Below are 15,394 nucleotides of genomic sequence, written 5' to 3'. Positions count from 1 at the left end.
AAATAAATCATATTTTTTTTAATGACAAACACAATAAATTGAACAAGTTACAGTTATTGGATTGATCTAATTCTTTTTGTGGACGAAATTGACGAAGTGGCCGACAAAATGTACGGTTCAAATTAGTGAAAGAAAACTCGTAGTGGGCCCCACGGGCCCAAACCACGCCATCCAATCCAAAATCTGAACTGGAGGGGAACCTATTCCACATACGATAAGAGTAATGATATAGAAACATAAAAACTATATGTAAAACCAATGGATAATTATATGGTATGTACCCCTTAAAAATGTATGTACCATATGCCTTCTAGTTACGACATTTTTTATTTTTGGTGATCCAAAAAGTCTTTAGTGATATCTCATGTTGTGTTTGGTTATAATTTTTTTTTAGCTATGATTGAATAGGATTTTCTTATGACATTTGTAATAAATAACATCACAAATGTCTTGACTTACATATATAGCATTACCCAAAATGAATACACGATTTGTAACACTTCAATTTTGTAATTTTAAAACAAAATATTCGACAAGATGGTTTATATTTTCAAAATTGCCACAATTACATCATTTTTGTCAAAAAATTTGTATATACATTTTGTATTAATATCTTTTTTCATTTAATATTCACAAAATTTATGGCATAAAATGGATTTGATGATGGACAACCCATGAAAGTTGGCATAAGCCAAAAGCTGTGTGTTTGGCTTAAGAACGTAGACCTGAGATGTTTGAAAATTTCCGTCAAACTATGTCGTTCAGGGGTACGACACCTACGGCACCTATGACACCAATGCTATCAACGGTCTCACAGCATGCCTCTATAAATTAAAGAAATACAATGAGGAAAATATATTAAGACTTTAAATCCACCACTAACCTCGTAATTAGGAGTTATTGTATTAATTTGTGAAAAATTATTAATTTGGTTGGCCTAGATACTTTGTAAAATAATTTGTGCCAAAAGCACGAATGTAATGCACCCAAAATATTAGCATATGATATATCCAGATTAACTTATATATGTGGTCCAAACCCCATTACTTCCAATTATTAACATACAGGAACATCGAGTATTATAGACATTTCAATAATTAATATTCAGACAAAATCCTCATCATTTCCTTAATAATATTCAACGTGAGGTTTAACAAAAGAGTGACCACATGCATTCAAATCAATCTCAAATTTATAATCGCAGATAACTCATAATCCCAAATATACAAATCATCTCCACAAATAATTCCTAATGACTGAACAAAAGAGTTGAATCTAAGAGATTCATACTCGTGACCTCTATCACTTCTAATTCTCTTAATCTTTTTACTGAATTGATTTTTCACTTCAAGAAGGAATTTTTTAAATTTCTCAAATGCATCACTTTTATTTTTTTTTAATAAATATACGTTTGTATATTTTGAAAAATCATCAATAAAAGTGATAAAATATCGATTACTATCACGAGTAAAAATTCCTTTAAACTCACACAAATTAGTATAAAATAATTTTAGCAATTCAGTATTTTTCTCAACACTTTGATGAGGCCTCTTAGGTAATTTTTGCTTTACTGCAAACTTCACATTTCTTAAATTTTTTTGTCAATTTAAGAATTAATCCTAAACTACTAATGATTCCCACATATTTATTGCTAATATGACACAAGCAAGCATGCTAAAAATTAATAGAAGACAACATATAAACCGAATTGATAGATGGTTTATTAATTTCAACATTCAATTTAACCATCCCATCACAAGCATAACCCTTATCCACAAAAATACCCTTCTTAGTAATCACATATTGATCAGATTCCATAATTTGTTTAAAACTAGTCTTATTCAACAAATAACTTGATATCAAATTCTTCTTTATGGACAGTGTATAAAACACATCTTTTAAAGTAAGCACACGTCCAAAAGTGAACTTAAGATCAACCTCACCACTCCCAAGTATCTTCGTTTGACTAGAGTCACCAAGCATAATCGTTTTTTTATCATCAAAAGGAGTATACACCTTGAACCAAGATTTATCATAACAAACATGCCTATTAGCACCAGAATCTGCCCACCAACCTTCCACATAATTAACCATGCAAATGTCTACAATCATCGCCACAAATGACTCCTCAATAACGTTAACTTTTGGGGAAGGTGCACGTTTTCAAAATTTGCAAGTTTGAGCAATATGCTAATTTTTGCCACAGACAAAGCATGTCAAATTTTGTGAAGATGATGAACCTTGGTTCTTATTTGGATTAATCCATTTATTGTGAGGTTTACCGTAATTCTTCATGTTCTTTTTATAAGGCTTAAAATAAGCATTCTTGGAATTTTGACCTTTGAGTAAGTTATTATTTGCTAAAACAAAATTTACCTTTGTGGTGGAATTGGCTTTACCCTCTTGTGTTATCAATGCATCTTGGCCTCTAGTCTCCTCTTCGACTTGGATGCGAGTGATCAACGCCTCTAAAGAAGTCTCTTTTTGTTTGTGGCGCACGTTCTTTTGGAATTCTCTCCAAGATGGCGGTAACTTGTCAACAAATCCTGCAACTACCAAGTTGCCACCAATCTTGATGCTTTCAGATCTTACTTTTGCAACTATCATTTGAAAATCTTGTGCTTTCTTCACAACAAATTTTCCATCCACCACTTGGAAGTGAAAAAATCGACTAACTACATTCTTTTTTGCTCCTGCCTCTTTAGTATCATAATTAATTTGTAAAGTTCTTCAAATTTTCTTTGCGGAAGTGTAAGTGGCGTCATAGTAATTACAAAATTGATCAACAAGGCAATTTAAGAGATAAAAATGACATTTATACTCATCTGTATTGTATGAAGTCACTTTTGCTTCATGTGCCTCATAGTCTTCATCATTCATCTCCTCGGTTGGGATTTTGTTTAGGTTCTTCTCGGTAAGAACATAAGTAATTTTCAAAAGACTGAGGTAAAAAAGAACTTTTCTTTTTGACCTCTTAAAATGAACTCCCTTAAACTTGAAAGGCTTGTTGAGATCTCCAATTCTGTCATTGGCTTTTTTTGGTACTTGCTCCATTTTGATCTTCGTAAAATTGATGATGAAAATACCTGAAGAATTATATTTTATTGATGAATAATGTAAAAAAAATGAGATACAAATAGATCAGGTTGAGATATAGATATCTCGTTTTCTTTAAGGTGATTAAGCCCGCGGCAGTAGGAAGAACCCAAATACCGATACAGTAGTTACTAAACTCTGACTTGTCCCTTTTAGGATATAACAGTCCAATCACTTATCGTATGGTTTAGGCCAACTCTGCACAAGATGGTGAACCCAAAACTCTACTAAGAAAAACATTATTTTTTGATTAGTGATCTCTTAAGTGTAAAAATAGTTATTTAGAAATGAGTAAAAGAGAGGAATAATATATAAGCCACTAGGACCTTACAAATTACACCAAAAATAATAACTAGAAAACTAAAGAAAATGGAGTTTCAAAACCTCCAAATATTAATTCACCACCAAGTTAATGACCTTCCAATTAACTTCTATTTATTTACAAAATAAAAGATCACCAAAAAATTAAAAAAAAAATAAATAAAAATATTAAAATGATCCAACACAACCCAAATGCTTTAATCATTCAATGACGTGCCATTTTTAAGAATTTGGAAAAGTAGAATCATCTTTTTCACTTGCGCCAGATTTTACTCAATGGAATTGATTTTTATAAAAATAAAATAAAATAAAATGAAATATTTCTTTTTCACTTGCGTTTATATAAACCTAAAGACTTTCTTGGCTTCACTGTTTGGGCGAAAAGTATAATCATCTTTTTCACTTGCATCAAATTTCTCAATGGAATCGATTCCTTTAAAAAAAAAAAAAGTAACAAAAAAAAATTCAATCGGCTTGGTTTTGTTTTTTAGAATTCACATTTCAATTTTTTTTAATTTTTCATATATATATTTTTTATTTTCAATGAATTTTTTAATATTTTAAGCAATTTTTAAATTTTTAAATACACCTAACATAAATACAATTAAAAAATTTAATTTTTGTGATTTTTTTTTAAAAAAATTCATTAAATACTAAAAAGACAAAAAAAAAACAAAAAATTCAATATATTTTTTTTGTAATTTTGTATATTTATGAATTTTTTAAAATATTTTTTCACAAATATTTTACTTTATAGATACATCTAAGTAATGTGTATCTAAAAAAGTATAAAATTTACTTTAAAATTATAAAAATATTCGCTAAAAAAAAATACTAAAAATAAAAATTCAATTTTCAGAAAATTAAATTCAGAAAATTTTAACCAAACACACTGATTTTTATATATTTTTGTTTTTGCTTTTCATTTTTTTCAAAGGAAAAAAAATAGGATACTTTGTGGTATCGTCACCGTATCCATAGGTTTTGACTCAGGACTAGTCGATTGATAGTCAGATTTAACCTAACCTATAAGAAATGACCCACCACCAAAGTATCAATGGGGTTTAGCCACCCACTATTGAAGCAGCAATGAAGCTTAGTCACCTCAGTCACACGCCATAAAAGAGCCCAGAGCCAACAAAAATACAGTGTAAGATCTCGAAAAGAATCAACTGGATAATCCAATAGATTCGCACCCCCAAGATTCGAAAATGGGCCACCCCTATGGAGATAACTACATTCTCCAATAGGCCACCGCCCTCGATGGTAGTATATATATTTTTCACTTGCATTTTTATCAAGCTAAAGATTTTGTTGACTTCACTGTTTGGGCCAAGTTACCTTTTACTAACAGAGATTTTGTTGACTTCACTGTTTGGGCCAAGTTATCTTTTACTTAATAGAGATGTAAAATTAGAAAGATTAGCGAGATCACAAATGTTACCGTGTGCTTTTTAAAAGATGCGTATGGTATATATTTTGTAATGTACTTTTGTGAGACATATAATATATTTTTATGGAGGGGCTCAATATCCCAAATACAGATGTTGGGCCAAGATGACTGACATTCATGAGTTAGGGCCAACCCAGGAGGACAACTCACATGGACAAGTCATACCGCTGGTCCATGATGAGGACCATGGTCAAGATAAGGCTGGGCGTCGAAATGAAGCCAAGGCCGGACATGAAGGTCCGAGCCGGACTTAAGCCCAAGGCGGAGACCATAAACATCCTGCCACGAGGGCAGAGATCATTTAAGCAAGGTATGCAATCATAACCACTCACATTCTATACTACAAAACTACAGTCCTGATGCGTTGTTTTAACACCAAAATATTTTAATTAAAAATTGGGTTCATAGTATAGTAATTAAGATCAGGTATCGATCTACATAAACTAAAAATAAGAAATTAGTCTTATTTAAAATTTTTAATTACGATAGAATTGATATGATTTTTGCGTGAAAATTAAACTACCTAATTGTAACTTGTAAGCAATAAATTAAGGGGAGAGGGGTGGGCTTTGTGAGGCGATTGACAGCATTGGTGTTGTGCCCCTTTAACAGATATTTTCGAACTCTTCCCTCAAGCTCAGGCTAACTCGTTGTTTCTCCTTATTTAAACAAATATACTAACTTTCATTTTCTGTCAATTATCAATGCCAACTCCATTTCATATTTTAAATTCTTCAAATAATGTAATTAGATAGTTGAGTATAGAATAACTCAATGGGTTGGGTTTTTCACAAGTTCAACAACTTGAGCAGTTTGTGGGCTTCATTATAGGTCATATTTTGATAATTCAAATCATTTATTTTCTAGAATTTTCAATGTATATTATTCACAAAAAAAAAAAAAAAAAAATTAAGTCTATCTAATAATTGTAACAATTTTATTTTATTGTGTTTCTCTTTAAAAAAATAGACAACAAGCATGTTTTAAAAATAAACTACTCATTTTTTTGGACACAAACACCATAAAATAAAAATGCTATGATTATTGGATAAATGTAATTTTTTATACATGAAATATTATAAAAAATTAACGTTTTAGATTATTGAAATGAGATTACTATTGAGCCCCATGAGCCTTTCAACTCAAGCCTAATAGAAGTAAGACAATCAAAATTTATCCTAAAAGTAAAACATAAGGTGTAGTTAGAGTGTTGTGAGTTTTATGTAAAATAAATTTTCTTTACATATTTAATTTTCGGATAATATTTTTAGGTATGTGGCACAACTGTATTCGATTATGTATATATATGACGGAGGAGGATCCCCTCTAGTCTGTTTGGGATCACGGGTCCCATTTCGATAATCTGAATCGTTCATTTTGTTGGGCACCTCTTGCATTTTATTCACAAAAAGAAATTAGGTCGATCCGATAATTGTAAGTTATTCATTTTTTCACTAAAAAAATAGACAACAATTATGTTTTTAAAAATAAATCATATTTTTTTAATGACAAACACAATAAATTGAACAAGTTACAGTTATTGGATTAATCTAATTCTTTTTGTAGACGAAATTGACAAAGTGGTCGACAAAATGTACGGTTCAGATTATTGAAACAAAACTCGTAGTGGGCCCCACGGGCCCAAACCGCGCCATTCAATCCAAAATCTGAACTGGAGGGGATCCTATTCCATATATGATAAGAGTAATGATATAGAAACATAAAAACTATATATAAAACCAATGGAGAATTATATGGTATACACCCCTTAAAAATGTATGTACCATATGCCTTCTAGTTACGACATTTTTTATTTTTGGTGATCCAAAAAGTCTTTAGTTATATCTCATGTCGTGTTTGGTTATAATTTTTTTTAGCTATGACTGAATAGGATTTTGTTATGACATTTGAAATAAATAACATCACTAATGTCTTGACTTACATATAGAGCATTACCCAAAATGAATACACCATTTGTAACACTTTGATTTTGTAATTTTAAAACAAAAAATTCAACAAGATGGTTTATATTTTCAAAATTGCCACAATTACATCATTTTTGTCAAAAAATTTGTATATACATTTTGTATTAATATCTTTTTTCATTTAATATTCACAAAATTTATGGCATAAAATGGATTTGACATTGATGATGGACAACCCATGAAAGTTGGCATAAGCCAAAAGCTGTGTGTTTGGCTTAAGAACGTAGACCTGAGGAGTTTGGAAATATCCGTCAAACTATGTCGTTTAGGGGTACGACACCTACGACACCAATGCTAACAACGGTCTCACAGCACCCACCCTGCCTCTATAAATTAAAGAAATACATTGAGGAAAATATATTAGGATTTTAAATCCATCACTAATCTCGTAATTAGGAGTTATTGTATTAATTTGTGAAAAATTATTAATTTGGTTGGCCTAGATACTTTGTAAAATAATTTGTGCCAAAAGCACGAATGTAATGCACCCAAAATATTAGCATATGATATATCCAGATTAACTTATATATGTGGTCCAAACCCCATTACTTCCAATTATTAACATACAGGAACATCGAGTATTATAGACATTTCAATAACTAATATTCATACAAAATCCTCATCATTTCCTTAATAATATTCAACGTGAGGTTTAACAAAAGAGTGACCACATGCATTAATATTTTTATCATCCCTAAGATATGAATATATAGCATGTGATAATAATAAGTCAAAACAATTTAAATACAAATTAATGTCATACTGGTTACAAGTTCCAAGGCTTTGGTCATTTACAACAAAGTAGTTTTCAAACCCATATATAGATAATCCTTGGCTTACAAAACAAAACAAAACAAATAAATAACTTAGCCTTGTGCTCCAAAAAGATCATCCACGCCTTTAGTTTGGCGGAGGCACACCATAATCACCTAAAAAATGGTTTCCACTAAGGAATGAGTATAAAGTCCAGTAGATATAATCTAAATAAAGTGCATGTAGTTTAATAATATCATGAGCTGCAATGCATATAAGATGTTAATGCAAAAAATCATAAGTTTTCTCATTTTGAAATTCCATTCACATGTTCAAAAACATAACCAATTCAATCATTCATTTGATAGAACAAGGGGTAGTAAATACAACACGGGTAATTCCTATGCTGGTGTCTGCCACTAGGCATGACTAATGCTACCAATCTCCACTTCATCGGCTCCTAATCAGAAGGCACGTAGTACCTACTCCGTGAGTATTTTCGGCCTTTCACCATTGACACTTAAGCCAACTTAAACAATACCAATCTACACTTCTTATCCGGACTAACCAAACATATTTACCCCATAGCTCAACACATTTTAAATATTCGCAATGAATCAATTTGAAAATCAATTTCTCAAATCCAATACGAGACTTAAATCATGAGATTATGCAATATTCAATAATATGCATGAATTTGCAAATATTTCAATTTATCTAGTTCACATGCAATTTCTACAATAATCAATACAACTCTCATTCGGTTGCCCAAACAATTACCTCTATACAAAATACAAATTTTAAGAGACAAATATAATCTATAATCTCAAATTTTTAATAATTTCAATATAGGAGTAACATTCACATGTTCAATCTCCTCTTTCCCAACTCAATCAAGAATAATATTCTTCCAAAAATTTCATCAGTCTTTTCTTTTTATTCAAACTCAAGAATTCACCAAGGATTTTCCTAATGCCAAAAAAATAACAATGTTTCTTTCAACATTTCTCAATACCTCAATATAATATATATATCTATATATTTTTTTTGTTTTTGTTTTTTGTTTTGGATCTTTATCAAGAGTTCAATATTTTCAAATTAAACAATTTTCAAAAGGAATCTCAATGATTTTCAATATTCCCAACAACATTCTCGTCAATCTCATCCCTTTAAATATCTACTTTCAATCTTTCATTTGTTCAAATAAACGTATGATTTTAACACTTATAAGCTTTTTACAAACTTTTAGTCAAAATCTAAACCTTCACATTTTAAATTTTTTTAGGTTTTTACTAAAATTTGGAGATTTCTAATTTTACCAAAAAAAAAAACGTTTCTCAAAATGAGTCATACAAAAATCACTCTCAACTAACAAGAGATTAAAATAATAATAATAATTGAGAACTTTCCCTTTTTGTGCATTTAATATACCATTAATAAAATCTTAATCTTTTCAAATATCACACTAACAAAATAACATATAATAAAGTTAAAACACACACACATAATATTTAGAAAATCTCTACTTCCAAAGCTTAAGAGAGAAAGTGAATGAAAATCTCAAAAACTATTGCCTTCAAAACACGATCTCCACTAGTCAAAATTGTTAATGTATAATGTAATGTATAATGTATATAGTATAATATATTATAAGACAAAACATAGAAAGCATAGGATTCTCTTCTTCTTTCGGTTGTAAAGACCAAACACCACTCACGCACTTTCATTATTATGCATAGCTTTTGTCTTCTCCTTTCGGTGCTTTCTCTATAAATGAGCATCACTCTTGTAACCAACAGATATTGAAAATACAACATTCATTCAGATATCTTACATATCTCACATGGTATCAGAGCACAGGTGTTTTGCCTAGTCTCTTCTTCCGCTGCACTACATTTTTTTTTTCTTCTTCGCAGATTGCTGTGTCTCTCGTCTGCATCACATTTTGACAGATTGTTTCATATCTCGTCCTTATCTGTCTTCCTTATTGGACCACACCAGTACCTTCGTCTCCTCACGACGAATCCACCGCCACCAAATTCATCACCAGCCGACGTTCTACGCGCCTCCACGCGCCGCCAGAACTTAAGGCCACGCGCATCCTCGTTCTCCGACGCGCTCTACGCGCCTCTTACACTGTCCCGTGCTACTGTGCGCCGCGGCCTCCTCTGCTAACGTGAGCCACGTGTTTCTGACGTCAGCCGACGTCAGCCCTAGCTGCTTTCGTGCGCCGCCTGCTCTCCTCTGCTATTGTGCGCCGCACACTTCTCTGTTAACGTGCGCCGCGCCTGTGACATCATCACTGTCGCCCGTGACATCATCCTGTTTGACCGGATTTGTTGATCAGACCACTCCACTCACTTTGACAAGCCAATTTAGTGCCTTTCTGGTCCTATTTTTTGGTCAGTTCACTCCTTTCCCACTGATTTCAACCCTCTGAATTCACTGGTACCCTCGGATTTTTTAAATTCTACCTCGAAAGTACGATTTTTCCCTCATGGATCGCCTCGACTCCTCTAACCACCCTATTTCCATTGTTCTTGATGGAACTAACTATGTCTTATGGGCACAAGCTATGTCTGGGTTCCTCAAAGGCAAGAAACTTTGGCGTATCATCACTGGGGATGTGTGCAAACCCATCCAAGCAACCACGGAATCCGCTGCCACCACAGACTCCGCTGCCAAATATGTCGACCGTCTGGAGGATTGGGATAGTAAAAACTATCAGATCATTACCTGGTTTCGCAATACTTCTATTACATCTATCAGCCTTCAGTTTGGTCGGTTCCAACTTGACTCTGCTTCCTCTCCAGCAAAGGCCATCTGGGATTTTTTACAGGAATGCTATCAGACTACTGGCCTTGCTCACCAATATCAGCTTCTGAGTCATCTTCACCGTATGCGCCAAGAAACAACTCAGACCATTAATGATTTCCTCTCCCAAATGTATTATGTTTGGGATCAGCTCGCTCTTTCTGAACCTCCATGGGATTGTACTAAGGATGCTGCCTTATTTACTACTTACCGTGACCAACATCGCTTGGTTCAGTTTCTCATGGCTCTTACTTCCTGTTTTGAGCCAGTACGCGCATCTCTCCTTCATCGCACTCCTTTACCCACTCTTGAGCAAGCAATTTCTGAACTCCTGTCAGAGGAAACCCGGTTTGGTACTCTCCATCTGCACCCTGTGGACTCTGTTCTTGCTACTCCCCAGACTCGGAGTTCTCCTTCCCTACCTTCACCACAGAAGTCAACTTTCTGCAACTACTGTTAAAATCGCAGTCTTCCGTCGACTCATTTTCTGGTTAATTGTCCTGTTCGCCTCTGTCGGTTTTGTAACAAGACTGGTCCTGGTCATCTCCAGCAAGATTGCTTCCGCAATCCCGCTCGTGCTTCTCGCAATGGTCCTTTCCCCGGGCATTTTTTCCGCAGCACCTCACATTGTTCTGGGACTCCGTTTAAACCACTCCCTGCTCAACGCACTGCTGCTGCTGCCTCAGAGGATTTACCTTTCCCTGTCCCTATAGATCCTTCCACTCTAGTCTTCTCTCAAACAGATGTCGAAGCCATGTTTCAACATTTTTGGCAAAAATCCGGTACCTCTCCCTCTACTGCTTTGTCTGTCACCACAGGTAACACTTCCTGGTACTTTGACTCCGCTTGTTGTAATCACATGACCTTTGACTCTACTATTTTTACTCCTCTCTCTTTTACTCCTCATGTTCCTTCTATCCATACTGCTAATGGGTCTCTTCTGTCTGTAAGTCATGTTGGTTCTGTTTCCACCTCTCACTTATCTTTATCCCATGTATATCTTATGCCTGCTCTCACTTTAAATCTTATCTCCATTAGTCAATTATGTGAGCATGGTCTAACTGTTACCTTTTCCCATACTGGTTGTTTGGTGCAGGACCCTCGGACGGGGCAAACTCTTGGGATAGGCCGTAAGCATGGACGCCTCTACGAACTTATCCATCTTCATGTTCTGGATTCCTCTCAGATCATAGCTCCTACCACTGCTACCACTGCTCCTCGTTTATCTCCTTTTCAGCTTTGGCACTGTCGTTTAGGCCATCTTTCTGCTGGTCGTTTAAAAACTTTAATTTCTAGTGGTCATTTAGGTCCTGTAAGTTCTGATGCATTAGATTGTGTTTCCTGTCAACTTGCTAAACAACCTGCTTTGTCGTTTAATAAAAATGACTCTGTTTCTCTTGCACCATTTGATCTCATCCATTCTGATATTTGGGGACCCTCTCCTACTCCCATTATGGGCGGAGCCCGCTATTTTGTTGTTTTTATAGATGATTTTTCCCGTTTTATATGGTTGTTCCTTATGAAAACTCGCTCTGAGCTCAAACAACTTTATTACAATTTTGCTGCAATGGTTAACACCCAATTTTCTAAAACTATTAAGCTTTTTCGCTCCGACAATGCCATGGAATATAAAGATTTTGACTTTCTTTCCTTCCTTCAGAGTCATGGTACTCAACCTCATCGTTCCTGTCCCGGTACGTCTCAACAAAATGGACGTGCTGAACGGAAACATCGGCATATTCTCGACACTACTCGTGCTCTTCTTCTATCTTCCTCTTGTCCGGAACATTTTTGGGGAGAGGCAGCTCTCACTGCTGCTTACACTATCAATTGTATCCCTACACCTGTCATTCATAATCACACTCCTTATGAGCGTCTGCATGGCACCCGTCCCCCTTACACCAACCTTAGGGTCTTTGGCTCTGCCTGTTTTGTTCTTCTCCAACCTCATGAACGTACCAAACTTGAACCTCGTTCCCGCCTTTGTTGCTTCTTGGGCTATGGTATTGAACATAAAGGGTATCGTTATTGGGGTCCTCTCTCCCAACGACTTCGTATCTCTCGTCATGTGGTCTTTTGGGAACACAAAATGTTTTCCTCTCTCTCTCTCTTCCGTTTGTTCGTTCCCTCACCCTCTCTGTTTTTTACTGATCCTTCCACCGATCTGTTTTCTGATGATCTTACTCCACCACCCCTGCCAGCCTCTCTCGAGTTTTCTGATCTGCTTACTCCACCGCCCCTGCCAGCTTCTCTCGAGATCGCCTTGCGTCCTGGTCTGTCCCATGCCCCTGCTCCCTCTGATGGTCCTACTCTTGCTCTCTCGGGCTCCTTCCCTCCTGCGGAATCTTTTCCTCTGGCTCCTCCTCCGTCTGCTCGACCACGCCGGGTAACCCAACCTTCTACTCGTCTTCGTGACTTTATTGTTGGTTCTACTGCTTTTTCTACTTATGAACCGACCTCCTATCGTGAGGCTCGCTTTAATCCTCTTTGGCAGCAAGCTATGACTACTGAATTGCAGGCTCTAGCCAAAACTCATACTTGGGACATTGTTGATCTTCCTCCTGACAAGTCTGCCATTGGCTGCAAATGGATATACAAAATCAAGACTTGTTCTGATGGATCTATTGAGCGCTACAAAGCCCGCCTTGTTGCCAAAGGCTTTAACCAAGAATATGGTATTGACTATGAAGAGACCTTTGCTCCTGTTGCTCGTCTCACCTCTGTTCCCAGCTTGATTGCTGTTGCTACCTCCCGCCAATGGGATCTTTATCAACTGGATCTTAATGGTGTTCTTCTCGAGGAGGTCTACATGCAACCTCCCCCTGGGTCTACTTATCCACCTCATAAAGTCTGCAAACTTCAGCGTGCCTTATACGGTCTCAAACAAGCTCCACGCGCTTGGTTTGCCAAGTTCAGCTCTACTATTCATGAATGTGGTTTCACCTCCATCTCTTATGATACTGCTCTTTTTATCCGGAAAACAGCTCAAGGGATTACCCTGCTTTTACTTTATGTGGATGACATGATTATCACCGGTGATGATATCGATGGTATTCTTCGCCTTAAACAGTTTCTTAGCCATCATTTCGAGATGAAAGACCTTGGTCCTCTCAGCTATTTCTTGGGTCTTGAAATCTTCCATGATTCTACGGGTTCTTTTCTCTCTCAGGCTAAGTATACCTCTGATCTTCTCACCCGTGCTGGTCTTACGGATTGCAAGACTGCCTCCACTCCCCTCGAGCCTCAGAGTCGTCTTATACCTCTTGATGACACTCTTCTCTCTGATGCTACCCTATATCGTCAGCTGGTTGGCAGTCTTGTCTATCTCACTGTTACTTGTCCTGATATTGCCTATGCCGTTCATATTGTCAGCCAGTTTATGTCGGCTCCTCGTGCCCCTCATTATGCTGCCTTAATTCGTATCCTTCGGTATTTCAAAGGCACCATGTTTCATGGTCTTCATTATTCCGCCCGCTCCTCTCTCTAGTTTCGTGCTTTTTCCGATGCTGATTGGGCTGGAGATCCTACTGACCGCCGCTCTACTACTGGGTTCTGCTTTTTTCTGGGTGATTCTCTTATTTCTTGGTGCAGCAAGAAACAATCTCTTACTGCTCGTTCCAGTACCGAGGCAGAATACCGTGCTCTTGCTGATACTATTCAGGAGCTTCTCTGGCTTCGTTGGCTTCTTGCTGATCTAGGTGTTACCTCATCTGGTGCTACTGACCTCTTTTGTGACAATCACAGTGCTCTTCAAATTGCTCACAATGATGTTTTTCATGATCGCACCAAGCACATTGAGATTGACTGTCATTTTATTCGTCAACACGTTACTCGTGGTACTGTCCATCTCCATCCAATCTCTTCTGTTGATCAACCTGCTGATATCTTCACCAAAGCTCATTCTCCTGGCCGCTTCATTGAACTTGTCTCCAAATTGGTCAATGTTTTTCCACCTTGAGTTTGAGGGGGCTGTTAATGTATAATGTAATGTATAATGTATATAGTATAATATATTATAAGACAAAACATAGAAAGCATAGGATTCTCTTCTTCTTTCGGTTGTAAAGACCAAACACCACTCACACACTTTCATTATTATGCATAGCTTTTGTCTTCTCCTTTCGGTGCTTTTTCTATAAATGAGCATCACTCTTGTAACCAACAGATATAGAAAATACAACATTCATTCAGATATTTTACATATCTCACAAAAATGATCCCCTCGAAATGCTTGTCAAAATGGCCTCAAGAATTAAGGTCTAAATATCAATGGATTTTGGTGGATGAGGTGAATGTTAAGGAGGAAAAAAAAATGAGAGAGAAAGAGCGAGAGAACCGTGCGAGAAAGAGAGAGCACTCTGGAAACCCCCCCCAAAAATAAATAAATAAAAATAATAATAATAATAAAAAAATTTAAATGAAAGATGAAGAAGAAACGAGATTTGAGGATAGGCACCCCAACCTGGGCTTGCCTCCTTCTTTATTATTATTATTATTAATATTCTTATTATTTTTATATCAATGTAATTATCTTTTTATACATATACTTACACTTAGATATATAATTAAAGTTATATTGTAATCATAACATAACATTTTATAATATAAATTATAGAATGGTACTTGTTTGGTTATAGTTTTCAAAAAATAATTTTAAGAAAATTCTATGTTTTTATTTTTTGTATTTTAAAATTTTCAATGAATTATTTTAATATTTTAAGTAATTTTTTTTTAAAATTTTTAGACATACCTAACATAAATACACTTAAAAAGTATAATATTTATAAAAAAAAATCTTTAAAAAATACCCAAAAAAAGAAAATTCAGTACGTTTTTCTTATTTTTGTGTATTTATTAATTTTTTAAAATAGTTTTTTACAAATATTTTTCTATTTAGATACATCTAAGTAAGGTGCATATAAAAAAAATAAAAATTGCTTAAAAATTTAAAAATATCCACTAAGAACAAAAA

This window comes from Camellia sinensis, chromosome 10 (assembly GCF_055761805.1).
Source record: "Camellia sinensis isolate YWXY chromosome 10, ASM5576180v1, whole genome shotgun sequence".
Taxonomy (NCBI): Eukaryota; Viridiplantae; Streptophyta; class Magnoliopsida; order Ericales; family Theaceae; genus Camellia; species Camellia sinensis.
This window is presented reverse-complemented; position numbering follows the sequence as displayed.